The sequence below is a fragment of the Armigeres subalbatus genome, chromosome 3, assembly GCF_024139115.2.
Source record: "Armigeres subalbatus isolate Guangzhou_Male chromosome 3, GZ_Asu_2, whole genome shotgun sequence".
Lineage (NCBI taxonomy): Eukaryota > Metazoa > Arthropoda > Insecta > Diptera > Culicidae > Armigeres > Armigeres subalbatus.
Genome location: NC_085141.1, coordinates 98,284,292 through 98,301,422, shown reverse-complemented (window position 1 = coordinate 98,301,422; position 17,131 = coordinate 98,284,292). Strand labels below are relative to the sequence as shown.

The 17,131-nt window shown below is 38.3% G+C and overlaps 1 protein-coding gene and 1 long non-coding RNA gene across 5 annotated transcripts in view; one reads left to right on the top strand and one right to left on the bottom strand.

Annotated features, from left to right (window-relative positions):
* Positions 1 to 17,131, bottom strand: part of LOC134225227 (high affinity copper uptake protein 1) — a 155,615-nt gene that overhangs the window by 89,943 nt on the left and 48,541 nt on the right. The window lies entirely within an intron of this gene.
* LOC134227683 (uncharacterized) lies at positions 13,662 to 14,364 on the top strand. The gene is made up of 3 exons (XR_009983728.1): positions 13,662 to 13,756; positions 13,813 to 13,886; positions 13,960 to 14,364. It is a non-coding gene; the product is annotated as an uncharacterized LOC134227683 (long non-coding RNA).

Sequence of the window (17,131 nt, the reverse complement as noted above, 5' to 3'; positions counted from 1 at the left end):
ATGTAACTTTTAGTCCAACGTATTGCGAATCTAATGACCATAGCTCAAATCATAACGCACCAAGTAATTTAGCAATCCACTCAACTCACCACCGAGATGAAGAAGCGTTCGGTTAATGGAATCATGTTTATGAACATAATCCAACTGAATTACCCAGTTTTTGTGCAACGGAGCACAAAAAAATGCAATTGTTTTTATTGAAATATAAACACTGATCAAATTTCCATTGTGATAACAATTTGTGGTATCGCTTCGCATAACTGACACGATATGATAATGACCCATTATGGCAATGCTGTCATAACTTTTCCGTGATTGAAAGCAATCAATATTAATTATAAACAGCTAGGACATAACGGCGCTGTTATATGATCCCGACTGATTTACATGATATCCGGGACGCAACGTCTCCCCCCGTGCCACATAAACTGCATCTCTGTTTGCTTTTCTCCAGTGTTTTTTCGACAGGATAAAGCCTTGTTGTTCACTGTTGAATTTGAAAGTTTTGAATAAAATGGTGGATTTTCCAACTTAGCTATGTCTATGAAGCGTTTTTAAACACATTAATCTAGGCAAATAACTATTGCTGGTATCAAAACACAAGAGGAAGTGTAACCATCGTATCGAGAAAGGCATTCTCACTGCTAGGTGGATTGATTTGCGTTTTTCATATTTTCAATATCACATCTTCCCGGAATAAACGTAGGTTTTATGCTTTTAGCTTCAGGGAAAGGTGTCCGTTCCAATCGTTGGCCTTACTTGTTGCACATGGTGGATTGGTTTGGCTTGGATTGACAGCGCAGACACAGATGGGGATGAACATTCGTACGCTTGCATGCGCTTTTTTCCAATAATGAAGCTTTCCACCAAGTTTGAACTGACACCATCGATGGTCACATTGTGTATCATATAAGAATCAAATCGTAATTTATTACATCCTTCGGAAACCTTATTAGCAGCTCAGACTTGCTTACTGTTTAAGTTATTCAACCTCCCTCTGATCTAGTAAATTAGTTTGAAGTACTAAAGTTTTAAGTGTTTTGCTTGCAGACGACATGAATAACTATGAACCAGACGAATAAATATGAATGTATGAACGGCCCCTCATTGTGTAGAAGTTTGAAACTAACCATAGGGACACTGTAGAACAACATTATTTAGAAGCAGTGTCAGACCGCATTGTGCTTTCGTGCTGTGCGGTTCTTTCTCTCTTTGCGGAAGGAAGTTTTAAATACTACCCGAAGCTATTTTAATTTCAACGGTGCTTCTTAGCGCTATTTGTACCCACTGATCCCGTTACGATCTTTGCAAGGACCCGTGCCTTCGTTTACGTTGGACCCGTTTGCGGAAGTCAAATTCCGACAAGCGGTGGTAATCCTGCAGGGACACCGTTCTGGGAAAAACCTCTTAGAAGGTCACGTCTCCACGCTCAGCCATGAGCATTAATAAAAACAAGAGGAAGGGGGAGTCTCTGAATTCTCCACTTCCTTCAAAGAAACAAGGTTTCAAGACCGTCCTGCCAAAGCGCGGAAAAATAGAAGGAAGCTGGAGAATTCAGATATTCCTTCTAACTCTAATATCGGAAATAATTCTTCTCCAATCGAACTGAGCAATCAGTTCGATTTGATTAATGATGAAATTGAGCAAATCGAATATACCTCTAGCCCAGGTGATTCGATACATGCGAAAAGCAAAAGGATTCCGCCAATTGTGGTATCTGTTGCCGAGTTTTCTGGCTTTCGGAATGAGATTTTGAAGTAACGTACAGGGGATCAAGGTTTCATTTCAGATTGCTAGGAAGGGTGACTGCCGCGTTTGCCGGGATCCTTTGACGATCGCAAACGTCTTCTTCAGTATTTAACTGAGAAGCGCCATAAATTCTTCACATACGACGACAAAACTGAGCGATTGTTCAAAGTCGTCTTGAAGGTCTCCCAGTGATGATAAATCACTGGATGAGATTAAAATTGAAATTTCTCAATTACTTGGAATTTCACCAGTCCAAGTAATTAAGATGAGAAAGAAATCCCACTCTGGTACTTCCCAGAGGGGCATTTCTCAAGAATTTTATTTAGTTCATTTTAACAAAAGTGAACTAAATAATATGAAAAATTTGGAAAAGGCCTGTATTATGTCTCATGTCCGTGTTACATGGGAACATTTCCGCAGGCCTGGGGGAAATTTCCAAAACCCCACCCAGTGCCGTAAGTGCCAAAAGTGGGGTCATGGAACCAAACATTGTCACATGGATGCTAAATGCATGATTTGTGGTGGAACCTCTCACGCCAAGGACGCATGTCCTGTGAGAGAAGATTCCAATAAATTTAAATGTGCAAATTGTGGGGCAATCATAAATCCAATTTCTGGGAATGCCCTTCACGCAAAAAAGTTTTGAATTCCCGTGCAAAATTGATGACGGGAAATTCCAATCGGATCCCAGATTCGACGGGTAGAAATTTTTCAAACGCTAAAATTTCGAAACCAGTTACCGGTCGAGCAATTCATACCCACCACAATTCACAAACAAATTTTGCCGCTCGTCAACGGGTAGCAAGCCCTTCAGTAAATTCTAATTTTTCGAATGTACCTACGTATGCAAACATCGCTGCTGGTAGACAAAATTTCTCTTCTCAAAATGAGGTTTATACCCATGTCTCAACGGAAAATAATGGTCATGTTGCCGATTCAGGTAGCATGACTGCTACCGATTTTGATTTTTTAACTGAACAATTGTATCACATGATTGATGCAATGTTCAAAGCAAATACCATACCAGAAGCTGTTCAGGTTGGTATAAAGTACACACAAAAAATTGTTATCGGACTCCGTTTTAATGGATCTAAATAATTGTGTGAAAGTTCTAAATTGGAATGCCCGCTCTCTAAAGGGTAAGGAAGATGAATTATTCAACTTCCTTTCAGTTCATAATGTGCATATTGCCATTATAACTGAAACGTATTTAAAACCAGGACTCTCCATTAAAAGAGATCCAAACTATTTTATCTACAGAAATGATCGTCTTGACAGCGCCTGTGGTGGGGTCGCCATCGTCATTAATAGACGTATCAAACATAAATTATTTTCTTCGTTTGAAACCAAAGTTTTTGAAACCTTGGGAGTTTCTGTTGAAACAAATTTTGGACAATTTTCCTTCATTGCAGCCTATTTGCCTTTTCAATGCAATGGGCAGCAAAAGAATTTGTTGAAAGCTGATCTTCAAATTCTGACGCGCAACAAATCAAAATTCTTCGTAATTGGTGACTTCAATGCCAAACACCGTTCATGGAATAATGCTCAAAGCAATTCCAATGGTAAAATTTTATTTGAAGATTGTTCTGCGGGATATTATACTATTCAATATCCCAATGGACCAACTTGTTTTCTTCCAGTCGAAATCCTTCTACAATTGATTTAGTTTTAACGGATTCAAGTCAGCTGTGTGGCCAATTGGTAACTCATGCTGACTTTGACACCTTCCTGTGACATTTGAAATCTCACAAGAAGCCATTTACAATCCAATCAGCTCTACTTTTAATTATCATAGAGCTGATTGGGATTTATATAAAACATATATCGATAGGAATTTTGATGTTAATATTCCTTTGGATACCAAAAGTGATATTGACAATGCGCTCGTATCTTTGACAAATTTAATTGTCGAAGCCAGAGGCATTGCAATTCCTAAATGTGAAATTACATTCAACTCCATTATTATTGACGACGATCTTCAGCTACTGATCCGTCTAAAAAATGTGAGGCGAAGGCAATACCAAAGAACTCGCGATCCCGCGTTGAAAGTTATTTGGCGAGATTTGCAGAATGAAATTAAAAAACGTTTCGCTATTCTGAGAAATACCAACTTTGAGAATAATGTCTCGAAGTTGGATCCCAGTTCGAAACCCTTTTGGAAATTAACGAAAATTCTTAAAAAACCTCAAAAGCCAATTCCAGCGCTTAAAGTGGGAAATAAAATTTTATTAACAAATGGCGAAAAGGCTCAAAAACTTGCTCAGCAGTTTGAGAGTGCCCATAATTTTAGTCTAGGTCTCACTAGTCCAATTGGTTACACAAAGCTTCGAAGACATTCTCAACCAAGATAATGTTTTTGACCCTTCGTTGGGAACCAATTTGGATGAAGTGAGATCTATTACTAGAAAATTTAAAAATATGAAAGCCCCGGGTGATGATGGTATTTTCTACATACTTATCAAAAAACTTCCTGAGAGCTCTTTCTCCTTTTTGGTTAATTTATTTAACAAATGTTTTCAATTGGCATACTTCCCAGATAAATGGAAAAACGCCAAAGTTGTTCCAATTTTGAAGCCGGACAAAAATCCAGCTGAAGCTTCTAGTTATCGCCCAATCAGTTTGCTTTCTTCAATAAGCAAACTGTTTGAAAAGATTATTTTAAATAGAATGATGGTTCATATTAATGACAATTCTATTTTTGCTGATGAGCAATTTGGTTTTCGCCACGGGCATTCAACCACTCATCAGTTATTAAGAGTTACGAATTTAATTCGGCTCAACAAATCTGAAGGATATTCGACTGGAGTTGCTCTTCTTGATATAGAGAAAGCATTTGACAGTGTTTGGCATGAAGGTTTGATTGTAAAATTGATGAATTTTAATTTTCCTCTGTACATTACTAAACTGATCCAAAATTATTTATCAGATCGCTCACTGCAGGTAAACTATCAGAATTCTAAATCTGATAGATTACATGTAAGAGCTAGTGTTCCCCAAGGCAGCATACTGGGGCCCATTTTGTATAACATTTTTACTTCTGACTTACCTGATTTACCACCAGGGTGTCAAAAATCTTTGTTTGCAGATGACACAGGTCTCTCAGCCAAAGGGCGAAGTCTTCGTGTCATTTGTAGTAGATTGCAAAAAAGTTTGGATATTTTCTCCACTTACTTGCAAAAATGGAAAATTTCCCCGAATGCTTCCAAAACTCAGCTTATAATTTTCCCACATAAGCCGAGAGCTTGTAACCTGCTCCCTTTACCTGGCAAGTGCGGTAGGTAATCAAAGCTTCCGTGAGTTGAGCATCTGATTACGCTCTCAGCCTTGCCAATCAACATAAGAGTCCTAGCCAAATTATCCATGTCGAATCATCACACTCCACAACAAAACAACAGAACAATATCAACGGATCGATCGTTGTCAATTGTCGATCGATCGCGCCGCATACCTACTCAAATGCTCCGCTGGGCGCATGCTGCTTAGAACCCACCACAATCGAATAAAACCACTCAACCATACCATCAAAAGGATCATGGAGTGATTACCATAAAACCATATCACCGGTTTTAGAAACCCTTATACGCTCACGCTCAACTCGATGTTTGATAAGAGATTGATATCGATCTCTCAATTCCACATAAATCTCAAGTTCATTTGAGATTCCTCTACTTGCTCACTACTCGATTATCTGCCGATAAAATTAACGCGATGCCATGATGAGCTAGTAGTTATTGGTTCAACGTCAAGCAGACCGGGACGGTTTCAGTGCAGTGGAAGCAAATTACATTTCTCGCTATATAGTTGCCGGGTATTGTGTGGTCTGACCGATGTGAGTCATCAGTAGTATACCAATGGCACTTTTATTATAACGATTGTTTTCTCTAGAACGAGGCGAAATGAAAAAAGTGATGGCTACAGCTAACATCGCGATGCGTAGCTAGTGGAATATTATGAGATCGGTAAGACGAGAGACCTCTAAACGTATCCCAAGAAAGTGTGTTACAAATCACCCACATTAAAGTGTTTTTCAAACGCCTATCAGGCCTTTCTTTGATCCAGGCATGCAGTTCGGTGTGGCATTTTTGATGATCCTGTTGAGTTGGTGGTGTGGTAGCAACAATGGTGTGCTAAGCAGCGGGGTGACCGGCAAGGCGCCGGTGGTTTTCCCCCTATTTCTGTCCGGACAGGCTGGATAGTTATGCTGACGCCGTGGGATACACTGCTACACAACCATCCACACCAACAGAACAGTAGGGTAATTAGGCTAAGTTCAACAATAAAAATGTAAGTACTCTTTATTTCACTCCATATTTCTTGTGAGACTAGAACTTTTCTTTTGGTTTGGGAAATTGGCTCGCTTAATTCTGCGTGGTGGTTCCGCTTTTCGAACCTGATTCCAGCTGCAGGTCAAGTATTAGGGTCGTGGGACCAATACTAGCTGCATCTGATCTAAGTTATCGTATCCTATTGTCTCCGAGTCTCATGCGCCCCCTCCGGTCAGAGGGAGGTGACAAATGGCGCCCATCGTGAATAATTGTGAAGCGGATAGAACCACCTGACGAAGTTTTTCTTTTGGAGTCATTCGCTTAATAAAAGAAGGTTTTGGGTTTTCATATAAAATGGCTGATTATAATTGTAAATATGTATATAGAGATCCTTTTGAATTTAATTGAATAATGTGCATTATGTATATAGAAAAAAGTGAATTTTGAACTGAGTTTAACTGATTGGTATTTAAGTGAATTTTGATAGAATAAGTGATTTTTAGTAGATTTTGTTTCCTTGAAGTACTGTAAAATAAGAATGAATTGAATGGGATTAATTTATGGTGAACTGCATGAGAATTTTTAAGTGATAAGTGATTTATTAGCAAGTAATTTTGAATTTTGGATTTTGAATTTAGAAGTGATTTTAGTACATGAATTAATTTAGATTTTATTTAGAATTTAAAATGATAATGCTACCAGAAATTCTGCATGGTGGTAAAGAAAGGCCGATTCTCAAAGAAAAGTTTTATCAGTGCAAACAAAGGTAAATTTGAAAAGTGAAAAGGACACTAATGGCGAAAATAGGTGAAGAAAGTGAAGAAGAATTTTTGCAAGCAATCAGTATTTCTGAAAATGAAGAGGACATTCCTGTGATGAAAATGAGTAAGATGAGTGAAAAGCAAATACGGAGGCTTACTATTTCCCCCTCATTTAGGGAGGAATTAAATAAAGTGTTCGAGAAAAAAGCTGATGATGTGAATCATAGTGTGCAAAAGCAGAATAATAAGGAGGAAAAGGTGCGTGACAATTCGCGATTGAATATTCCGGCGCCACCCAAGGCACCGCGAAATAGTGAAATGGCGGAAAGGATGAAAGCAAGTGGAATGGAGGGAGGTGCACAAAAGTATACTGGAACCAAACCGAAAATAGCGGAGAGAAAAATGGAAGATTTGTTAGAAGAAAGTGGTGCTCCAAATCTGGATTTGAATTTCAATCCATGCATTTCTAATTTCCCTGATACTAGTAATGATGGAACTATGCTTCCTCCTGGATTCAACATACAATCAAACATTCGTGCTTGGAATAGTAATCCACTGTTCCATAATTTCAATGAAAACCAGTTTTCGAATCGAAAAGCGATGGCAGTTTCGCAATGGCCAATAAAGTATGCTGGAAATGATAATGGCATTGGATTAAATTTGTTTTTACGGAGAGTTGAGTTTTTTGCTCAATCAGAGAATATGTCTAAAGCTGATTTATTTCAGTCTGCACACTTTTTGTTGATTGGGGCAGCACAAGATTGGTTTGTGGCAAAATGGCCGGTCTTACGTTACAAAGATTGGGATTATTTTATTAGGGCTTTGAGGAATCAATTCCTACCCAAAAACATTGATCATTACATTAAAATAAGATCTTTTTCGATGTACCAAGGTAAATCTGAACTGTTTTCTAATTTTTTAGTTCGAATGGAACAATTTTTTTTGTGCAGGACAAGCCCATTATCGGAACAGGATAAATTTGATATTATTTGGCATACAATGAGACCTGCCTACAGAGACAAGTTGGCTCTCTTGGATGTTACAGATTTGGAATCACTTGAAAGTTTGTGTACAAGAATCGACAACAACAATGAAACTTTGATGAATAGATTTGCACTTTCTTTTGAAAACAATAAAGTCAATGAAATCAATAGATTGACTCAATTTGATTCTCCCTTTGCTGCAAATCATTCAAATAACCAATCTAGTAACAACACCAGAAATTCTCAACAGATTTTTCAGCAGAATCCCAGAAGCAACCAAAACAATTACAGGAGAACTAATAACAATAATCAGTCTCAAAATCAAAATATAGGAGGTAATCAAAACCGCTATATGAGTAACCAAAATAGAGTAGCAGATGAATACAAACCTAGGAATGGTTGGAGAGAATTATCGTTGGACGATATTCTGAAATTTTACAAAATTCCTGATCGCAAAATATGCTACAACTGTCGAAAATTTGGACACCATTATACAAGATGCTATTCAAGGCGGACTGTGTTTTGTTGCAGTTGTGGTCTTCCAGAATTTCACTATGAGGAATGCCCATACTGTGAATCAAAAAACCAGGTCAGGGAAAATTGAAGGAGGTTGTTTTCCCTGCCACTGAAAATCCTCCAGAAACTTCCTCCAAAGTTACAATAGGGGAATACCAGAAGCGAATCACAGAAATTGATCAAACATTCTCTGATAATTCGGATCAATATCACAATCATTTTCATAATATCAACTCTGTATTTGTGAACTTAGATGGAGACGCTAGGTACTTTTTAAAATTCGATATTCTGGGACTTCAGCTTCATGGCTTACTTGATAGTGGCAGCAATGTATCAATAGTAGGTGAGCAATTCGGCAATATAACTAGTTTTCTGCAAATACAGCCGATAGAAAAAGATATTAGCATATCAAACGCTAGCGGCCAGCCAATGCAAATTGTAGGATATGTTGACATCCCTTTTAATGTGAATCAAGAAACAAAATACTTTCGTGTCTGGTTGTTCCTGAATTGGAAAATAAGTGCATTTTAGGCATGGACTTCTTTAAATTGTTCAATATTGAACTGGCATTTGAGAAAATTAGGTCTACACAAGAAATTACAACCTGCAACATTGATAATAACAATGATGTTCAAATAAGCACTCATGTTTTAACAGATGAACAAACCAGAATGCTAGAAGAAGTGAAAAACTCTTTCAAAACATCTGAAACAAATACTCTCGAAGCTTGTAATGTAATGGAACACAATATTGAACTGTCGGAAAATGCAGCCATTCACCTCAACCCACATCCATGGTCCCCTACAGTTCAAAAAAAGGTCAATGCTGAAATCGACAGATTGCTGAAGATGGATATAATTGAACCTTCAAACTCCAACTGGGCCCTCCAAGTAGTACCAGTGACTAAGGAAAATGGAGACATGAGACTTTGTCTGGATGCTCGAAAACTGAATTCCAAAACTATTCGAGATGCATATCCGCTTGCAAGTTCCATGAGGATTCTTAATAATTTAGGAAGAAACAAATTTTTTACTGTCATTGACTTGAAGGAATCCTTTCTGCAGGTCAAACTTGCAGAAAGTTCCAAAAAGTATACCAGTTTTAAAATCCTAGGCCGAGGACTTTATCAGTACAAGCGTCTTCCATTTGGCCTGATAAATAGCAGCGCTACTATGTCTAAAGTTCTAGATATTGTTTTAAAGGAAGGAAAGTATGAACCATTTATATTTTCCTACCTTGATGACATCATCATTGCGACAGATAATTTTGAAGACCACATCAAGTATCTGAAGATCGTTGCACAATGCCTTAGAGAAGCAAATCTCTCGGTGAACTTACAGAAATGCAAGTTTTGCCTCAAAAGAATCAAATACTTAGGGTTTATTCTTTCAGAGGAGGGATATCAACCCAACCCTGAAAGAGTCTCTGCGATCTCCAAGTTTGCTCGTCCGCAAACTCCAAAGGAGATTCGCAGATTCCTAGGGATGGCGGGATGCTACCGCAATTTTATCTCAAATTTCAGCGGTATTTCTGCACCTATCTCTGATTTGCTTAAAGGCAAACCCAAGAAGATCAGGTGGACAGAAAAAGCGGAAATTGCCTTCAGACAATTGAAAGAATGTTTGATGTCTGAGCCAGTGCTTTCAAATCCAAACTGGTCAAAAGAATTTACTGTGCAAACAGATGCTAGTGATCTGGCTATTGCAGGGATTCTTACTCAAGAATTGGAAGGAAAAGAGCATATCATTGCATATTTTTCAAGAAAATTAACAACCTGTGAAAAAAAATATGGTCCAACGGATAAAGAGGGTTTGGCGGCATTGGAATCAATCGAACATTTTCGTTCTTATATTGAAGGATCGCACTTTACGTTAGTGACTGATTGTTCCGCGTTGACGTTCATTTGTAAATCGAAGTGGCGTCCAAGTTCACGTTTATCTCGATGGTCAGTCAAACTACAGGAGTTTGACATGACCATCAAACACAGGAAAGGTCGAGACAATGTGGTTTGTGACACTCTCAGCAGGGCTGTTTGTGCCATATTTGACAATTCCACCTCAAAATGGTACCTGGATTTGAAGAGCAAAGTCTCCGAAACCCCAGAACACTATCCTAATTTCAAGATAGAAAATAATGATCTCTATAAATTCATTACTTTTCGCTCTCTTCATGAAGCGGGTAGATTAGAATGGAAACTAGTTGTCCCACCAGATAAAGTAACTGAGCTAGTTGAACAGGAGCATGCGACATTGATGCATTTAGGTGTTGAAAAGACAGTGGAACGGCTGAAACAAAAATTCTACTGGCCTAAAATGAAAAAAAGATGTGAGGAGAGTTCTTGCCAAATGTAGCAAATGCAAACAATCTAAATATCCCACAGTACCAACTATTCCCCCTTGGGTGAGCAGAAAAACGCTACACGCCCGTTCCAAATGATTGCGCTTGACTATTTAAGTGGATTTGTTCGTAGCAAATTAGGTAACACCGACTTGCTGGTATGCTTGGACATTTTACCAAATATGTTCGTTTGTTTCCAGTGAAGAAGATAAATGTGGACAGTTTAGCAAGATTAGTTGAAACGGAGTGGTTTTTTAAGTTAGGAGTCCCTCAAACTTTAATTTCAGATAATGCTGTTACCTTCCTAGGAAACAAGTTTCAGGAATTATTAAATAAATACAATGTCCATCATTTTAAAAACGCTCGACGTCACTGTCAGAATAATCCAGTAGAGAGGGTGAATAGAGTTATTTTGGCATGTATCCGGACGTACTGTCAATCTGATCACCGTCTTTGGGATACACAACTTCCCAAGATTGAATTTGCAATCAACAATACGAAACATTGTTCCACGGGATTCACTCCCTACTTTCTTGTTCATGGGTATGAATCAGTCATTGATGGAAGGGACCATCTACAAGATAGGCAAACTTCTGATCCATCAATGGACCAATTCACCCAAAGAAGAGAAATGGTGATTGGGCCCCTGTATCAGGAAGTCGTTAGAAACAACAAGAGACAGTTCGAAAAATATAAGAAAAATTACGATAGTCGACACAAAGGATTGCCACCAGTATTCGCTATAGGACAGAAAGTTTATAAAAAACATTTCAAGTTGTCGAATGCAGCCGAACATTATGCTGCAAAACTAGGTCCAGTGTATACCCCGTGTAGAATAATTGCTAGAAGAGGGGCAACTTCGTATGAATTAGAAGATGAAAATGGTCGAAATCTAGGTGTATTTGCAGCTCAAGATATAATTCCTGAATGAATGTGACAATAGTGTAAAATGTGTGTATTATGAATTGAATTGTGAAAGTTTAAATGAAGGATCGTAAGTGTGTCGTGTTAAGTTATAGTTGTAGGAAAAGCGTGTGTTGAAAAGTGTATAAATATGTGAAAAGTTTGTAATGAGTGGATATAATGTGTATTGAGAATATGAGTAATGAATGTTAGGATAAAGATGGCCATCTAACGTGTAAATGAATATGAATTTCTGTTGTGTGTTTTGTGAATGTGAACAGCGAATAGTGAATTACTGAAACTAGAATGTGTTGTGTGAGGCGTACGAGTAAAGATTGAATTGATGTGTAAACTGGATTGTGTGAGTTGAATGAAATAGTGAAATGAGTGTTAGCACAGGTGTGATTATGGGAGAGATGTTCGAAGAATGAGTGAGAAAAATAAAGTATGTTAGTGAGTATATTTGAGAACATTGAAGAACAAAATAAAATGTCATATTGCTAAAATGGTACTAGAAATCGCAACAACCAGAAGAAACAATCCGTATTCTCTTGGTGGAGTAAGATTAATGGGCAACTAGTTAAAATCTTACTTACTCAGTCATGAGACGGTCTTAAAAGTCTCGTGACGCGATACGATACAAAATGCCCTGGAATCAGATAAAGAATAGAAAAAAAGCATTCACCTAAATTACTTTCATGCAATTTGAAAACAAAAACAATGTCAACAGATTCTTGCCCTAATAGTCAGGAGTGATCACAGTCCTCTCCTAACATGGTACTAATAAGCAATACGAGATCAGAGTGTTACCATTTATGATCATGAGATATTTTAAGCTATCTCATGATGGGGTAAGAATCAACTTCAAACCTTATTACGGAATAATTTAACCATTGAAGTTCTTGATCGCTATGACTAGAAGAGACCTTAAGTACTCTTCCAGTGGGGTAGGATACTTGAGAGGCAAATTTAAAACACAATCCTACTTTCTTAGTCATGAGATTTATTCTAGATGTCTCCTGACGCGACATGACAAGGAGAAATGTAGAAGGAACATTATCATTCACTTAAATATATGAAGTTGGAAATAGAATAATTAAATGGATCCTCGTCTGGTAGTTAGGAATAGTCACAGTATCTCCTGACATGGTAATATTAAAAAGGAAGAAGTAAAAATAATATCATATTGACCACGAGAAAGACCATTTGTCTTATCATGGTGACAGGATTCATTGGATAAATAAGTCATGTTTGAGTAAACGAGCCGTTGGGAATCTTTGGTATCCTCTCGGTGCATTAGCGGCATTTGTTGAAACTAAGCAAATGTTGTCCCAGTTAATATACTCAACCAATAAGGAAATTTCAAAATTGCCAGACAATAAGCACATCCAATAACACCAGATACGTCCAAACCGGTGTCAAAGTGAAAATTACTACAATAGCATATCTAGCCTCTATATAAGGACTCAAAATCTGAACCGACAAGGGTGATCTCTGGAATGAATAACGAATAACACTTGACAAAACTAAACACTTGTTTATTTGGACGGCAATTGGCTGTCGTGTGAGTGGATTTGACTGGGGTAATTTAGACAACAGTAACATTGAGATTATCATCACAGATGTTCTCTCTATATTACTGTCTGGTGCGGGGGTATTGTAACCTGCTCCCTTTACCTGGCAAGTGCGGTAGGTAATCAAAGCTTCCGTGAGTTGAGCATCTGATTACGCTCTCAGCCTTGCCAATCAACATAAGAGTCCTAGCCAAATTATCCATGTCGAATCATCACACTCCACAACAAAACAACAGAACAATATCAACGGATCGATCGTTGTCAATTGTCGATCGATCGCGCCGCATACCTACTCAAATGCTCCGCTGGGCGCATGCTGCTTAGAACCCACCACAATCGAATAAAACCACTCAACCATACCATCAAAAGGATCATGGAGTGATTACCATAAAACCATATCACCGGTTTTAGAAACCTTATACGCTCACGCTCAACTCGATGTTTGATAAGAGATTGATATCGATCTCTCAATTCCACATAAATCTCAAGTTCATTTGAGATTCTCTACTTGCTCACTACTCGATTATCTGCCGATAAAATTAACGCGATGCCATGATGAGCTAGTAGTTATTGGTTCAACGTCAAGCAGACCGGGACGGTTTCAGTGCAGTGGAAGCAAATTACATTTCTCGCTATATAGTTGCCGGGTATTGTGTGGTCTGACCGATGTGAGTCATCAGTAGTATACCAATGGCACTTTTATTATAACGATTGTTTTCTCTAGAACGAGGCAAAATGAAAAAAGTGATGGCTACAGCTAACATCGCGATGCGTAGCTAGTGGAATATTATGAGATCGGTAAGACGAGAGACCTCTAAACGTATCCCAAGAAAGTGTGTTACAAATCACCCACATTTCAAACGCCTATCAGGCCTTTCTTTGATCCAGGCATGCAGTTCGGTGTGGCATTTTTGATGATCCTGTTGAGTTGGTGGTGTGGTAGCAACAATGGTGTGCTAAGCAGCGGGGTGACCGGCAAGGCGCCGGTGGTTTTCCCCCTATTTCTGTCCGGACAGGCTGGATAGTTATGCTGACGCCGTGGGATACACTGCTACACAACCATCCACACCAACAGAACAGTAGGGTAATTAGGCTAAGTTCAACAATAAAAATGTAAGTACTCTTTATTTCACTCCATATTTCTTGTGAGACTAGAACTTTTCTTTTGGTTTGGGAAATTGGCTCGCTTAATTCTGCGTGGTGGTTCCGCTTTTCGAACCTGATTCCAGCTGCAGGTCAAGTATTAGGGTCGTGGGACCAATACTAGCTGCATCTGATCTAAGTTATCGTATCCTATTGTCTCCGAGTCTCATGCGCCCCCCCTCCGGTCAGAGGGGAGGTGACAAGCTTCTTATTTGAAACCTTCTAGCAGACATATTGTCACTATGAATGGGGTTCCAATTAATTGGTCTAGCGAAGCTAAATATTTAGGACTTCTGCTAGATCAAAAATTAACTTTTAAAAATCACATTGAAGGCCTTCAAGCCAAATGTAACAAATATATTAAGTGTCTATATCCACTTATAAACAGAAAATCAAAACTTTGTCTTAAGAACAAACTTTTGATTTACAAACAAATTTTTAGACCTGCCATGTTGTATGCTGTGCCAATATGGACTAGTTGCTGCAATACCAGAAAGAAGGCACTTCAGAGGATTCAAAATAAAATTCTGAAAATGATTCTGAAGTTGCCTCCGTGGTGTAGTACCAATGAACTTCATAGAATTTCTAATATTGAGACATTGCAACAAATGTCCAACAAAATAATTTCCAATTTTAGACAAAAATCGTTGCAATCTTCTATTGCAACGATTACCTCCTTGTACCCTTAGTATAAAATAGGTTAAGATTAGTTTAAGTTGAAAACATTGTAATTCCTACATGGTTCAATTCAACTAGAGGAAAAATTCTAACTGCCAGAGGCAATTGAAATGTATTAATAATAACTAAAAATATAACATAGCAAATAAGGATGATAGTGTTAAGTAAACACGGAACACCTAGTCTAAGAGATGAATGCATGTATTAGATAATTAGCAAATAAAACCAGTTAAAAAAAAAAAAAAAAAAGAAGCAGTGTTACAAGAAGAATTAGAAGTTACAAGAATGTTAAGAAGAAGAAGAAGAAGTTACAAGTAATGGGCTGATATGAAATTTCTGAAATATAAAACCGATTCTCAATCCGCGATAGGAAAAAATAAATGTCAAAATAATCAAATTTTGAAAGGTCAAACATAGGAAAAAAAATTGCGATAAGACTTCCTGAAAAAGTAGCTATAGTTTCTTCCCTTTGGATATTCCACTCTTCCATTTTTCGTCTCTCTGATTAACAATTTCAGTACCTGTTGCAGTAGTACAGGATCGATATTTTTTGCGGTGCTGACTGCTGTTATATTTTTAAGCTCTTTCAGTATAATACCTTCAACTGTCATAAGACGATTTTGGTAAAATCGCATTTAATTCCAATACGCTGTAATCTTTAAGTATTACGACCTCAACTGTAAGGTCATCTTCAGTGTCTCGTACACCCGGTTATAACTGAAGACGTAGATGAGCAGCTCCTCAATTGTCGGCCCCGGTGTCCCCTGCCGGCTAAATCCGTTCCTAGATACCCTTTCCAATGTTTAGATTCGTCTTTGAAATACCACTCGCAGGCAGTTCCTGCGTACTGATCGGCCTGCGCTTAAGACTCGTTGCAGTCGTATGACAAAAATTACAAGGCCAGAATGGTAGACCTCAGAAATAGTGATTTTTAAACGAGATCAGCGCACTTTCTATCTTTGCTAAGCCGTTCTGGAAATTAATCAAAATTCTAAAAAAACTCCCTTACAACTCTCGGTGCTGTCGTTTTTCATAATGTGCTAATCTTCTTAACTCGACTAGCTTTTGGTTTCCTTTTTTTTAGGGAAAACGGGCAAATACATAAATTAAAAGAATGAAACAAATCCTCCCTAACCTTGTATCGGGCATTACATCAAGGAATTATATCATCCCTTGAAAGAAGAAATCATATTATCTTCTTTGCCTTATGCCGTAGAGTTGCATCCTTTGAAGTAGGAAGCGAATACTTTCTTGACTTATATTGGACAAAGCATCCTGTCAAGAAGATATTATATAATTATATTTCTTGCGTTTGTCCGCCAAAAGTCATTCGACTGAAAACCATTTGGTCATCTAGCCGAATTACATTTGGCCGGAACGAAAGCGGATTGATCGACAAACTAATTTGGTCGAAAGGGATATACGGCCAAAAATGTCATTCGGCCGAAAATGCCGTTTAGCAGAAATGCTTGTTTGGCGGAAAGGGCTATTTGGCCGAACAGGTCATTTAGCCAAAAAGGTTATTTGGTCGGAAATGCCGTTTGGCCAAAATGGCCATTTGGCCAACCGGGTCTGAAGGTCTGAGGGAAGGATTTTCCGTTAAAAAAGCACGTGCAGAACTATCTGAGAGAGAAAATTGCCCGATTCAGCCCGTCAGAATGACGCTGTCAGTGTCGCCAAAATTATCTTATCATTCTGCAGTTTACAATTGCTTTAGAATTTGCCGTAAACGGAGAACAAAAGGAATTGGCAACAATGGAGAAGAAATTTATCACAGTGGTTCGACGAGAGAACAGCAGCAGCGACGACCAATCACGAAATGAGGAGATCAAAATATACAAACTCCGGCTGGTTTTGGAAAATGAAAACATGAGCCGTTTCTAGAACAACATTAGAAAATATCGTGAGAGGATTTCTGAACAATGTTTACACACTTGCTTTGAAAGCGATTTGAGTAATAACACTGGTGCTGGTGTAAATAAGACAAAGAAGACAAATCAAGTAAGTTCCTTCAGAAATTCCTCTGGAAGTTTCTTTAGGAGTTCCTCTGGAAGTTCCTCCAGGAATTCCTTCGGAAGTTCCTCCAGGAATTCCTTCAAAAGTTCCTCGAGAAAATTCCTGGAGGAACTTCCGCAGGAATTCTTGCAGGAACTCCTGGAGGAACTTCCGCAGGAATTCTTAGAGGAACTTCCGAAGGAGTTCCTGGAATAACTTTCACAGGA